This window comes from Heterocephalus glaber, unplaced genomic scaffold, assembly GCF_053883595.1.
Source record: "Heterocephalus glaber isolate CG9 unplaced genomic scaffold, H.glaber_assembly_v1.0 deba00000676, whole genome shotgun sequence".
NCBI classification, from domain to species: domain Eukaryota; kingdom Metazoa; phylum Chordata; class Mammalia; order Rodentia; family Bathyergidae; genus Heterocephalus; species Heterocephalus glaber.
In genome coordinates, this window is record NW_028258156.1 from 17,037,352 (window position 1) to 17,039,375 (window position 2,024).

General features: G+C 41.8%; 1 pseudogene; it reads right to left on the reverse strand.

The window, feature by feature from the left end:
• Positions 1 to 797: 797 nt before the first annotated feature.
• On the reverse strand, positions 798 to 1,767 carry LOC101720364 (cleavage and polyadenylation specificity factor subunit 5 pseudogene; annotated as a pseudogene).
• Between the last annotated feature and the right edge of the window lie 257 nt (positions 1,768 to 2,024).

Sequence of the window (2,024 nt, forward strand, 5' to 3'; positions counted from 1 at the left end):
ACGAATTCTTCCCTTGTAAAAAAAAAAAAAACTCAGAATTTCTTTAAATGGTGCATGTATTTCTTTATAGACTGCTAAATACTTGACAAAAATATGGGAATATGTTAGAATATTTAACCTAACATTTTAAGAAATTTTTTGAAGATCCCTCAAAAGTAACATACACAAAACGTCAATAACACAGCAGTGATTTATTTTCAAAATTTCAGTAATAGGCTTCTTTAAAGAATGTGAAGCAACTGTAAATTTAGCATGTGATGACATTCATTAGACCAATGGTCAAAACAAGCATGTGATCAGTCTATCAAGAAGGAAACATGGAGGTGGAAAGAAAGAAAAGGAATCACCCTTTCCAGTAGTCAAAAGGTGAGAGAGAGTCCCGGGCCAGCAGCCAGGTGTCTGCTTTCTCCAATGTCCTTCAGCTCCTCCTTTGGCGCCACCTCCCTTCTGCCCCCTGCTGAATGTAAACTTACTACTCAAATGAAGCCTCAAGCCCGACTCCAGATCCAGCTAGAGAAATCGCAGCAAGTTTCCTCCAGGCATTTAAACTATGCTATTTGCACTGGGGCATAGCTCAGTGGTAGAGCACTTGCCTGGCATGCACAAAGTCTTGGGTTTAACCCCCAGCACTGGGGAAAAAACACACTTGAGAATCAGCTAGGCTGGAGATCTGGAAACAAGGATTCTGGCTCTAGTGTGTACATTATCTGTGTCAACTACTGGCCCACGGCTTTTCTTTTCCTTTCTTTTTTTTTTTTTAGTTTTCAAAGTTTAATGAGAAATTAAAAAAATATAAATAGAAGTTCACTTTCTTTAATGTTGTACAAAAAAGCATGAGTAGAACCAAAAGTAAACATTACATTATTTGCATCACTATCTAGTTCTTCATATTAACTTTACTATTCAAACAATAGAAAGGGGGAAATTTAGGGCTTGGGAAAAGGATAAACACCAAAAAAACTTTTCTACCATGTTTATTCTTCTACACTGTTTATAGCTGTGCTCACAGAGATGGCTTCTTTTACTTCTCCTCCGTGCAGGAATTCAGTTGTATATAAAATTGAACCTGCTCAACAGCTTAGGAAGACTGGAAATTATGGGTCCATATCCTGGTGCATTGTCATACAATTCAAACAATGGTGCAGCTACCAGCTTATAATTTTTAGGGACTGCAAACAAGGCTTTCTCTTGAAGCTGAACCAGAAACAACTTCTTATGTTCCTTAGGCTTTGTAATATGTGCAGGAATATATGGATACTGCGGAGGCTCAAAATTTGGCCTCCACTAGTTACCAATGCAGTCATCAATGACCCAGTCTTGCAGGACTCCACCCTGGCGACCCAGTGTCTCTGTCATTAAGCGTTTTAGTCCTTCAACTTCATCTTCTCCTGGGTTAAGTTCACCACCAGGTAATTTGAAGAAAGTTGTTCCCAGCTGTAGGAGTAACACATGGGGAAGCCGGTGCTCATGTACAATCAGAACCCCTTCAACAGTCCTCCTCATTCCAATTTTATCAAATTCCTCCCTCATGCGCTGAAATCTGGCAGCAACAGAGCTGTCCTTTTCATAGAGGGGCTCTTTTGTACCAAAAGTGTAATTGGTAAGAGGGTACAGGTTGATGGTGCGCTCCAGGGTGAGGGGCTTAGTCTGCTGGATGTACTTGTTGCCGAACTGGTTGACTCCCCGAGGCCAGCCCGTCTGCGAGCGATTGGGCAGTACCACAGACATGCTGGCGAGCTCTGGCCCTGGAAGCGAGCAGAAAGCTGGAGATAGGGGAGACTTTACCCGTTCAGACAGCGGTTATCTGGGTCCCACTTAGCAGCTGCCGCCTTCCATTAACAAAAAAAGTAACAGCCCACGGCTTTTCAACTATAAAGATTTGAGGCTAGGTGATCTAGAAGATCCTGACCTCTCACAGATCCTAAGATTCTATTCTGCTCTTTGTCTCAGTTAACATGTGAGTGCACGAGCACAGGATGCTGGTCTTGCTCAAGAAAACATGTGATTTAAGAAAGGACTCTTAG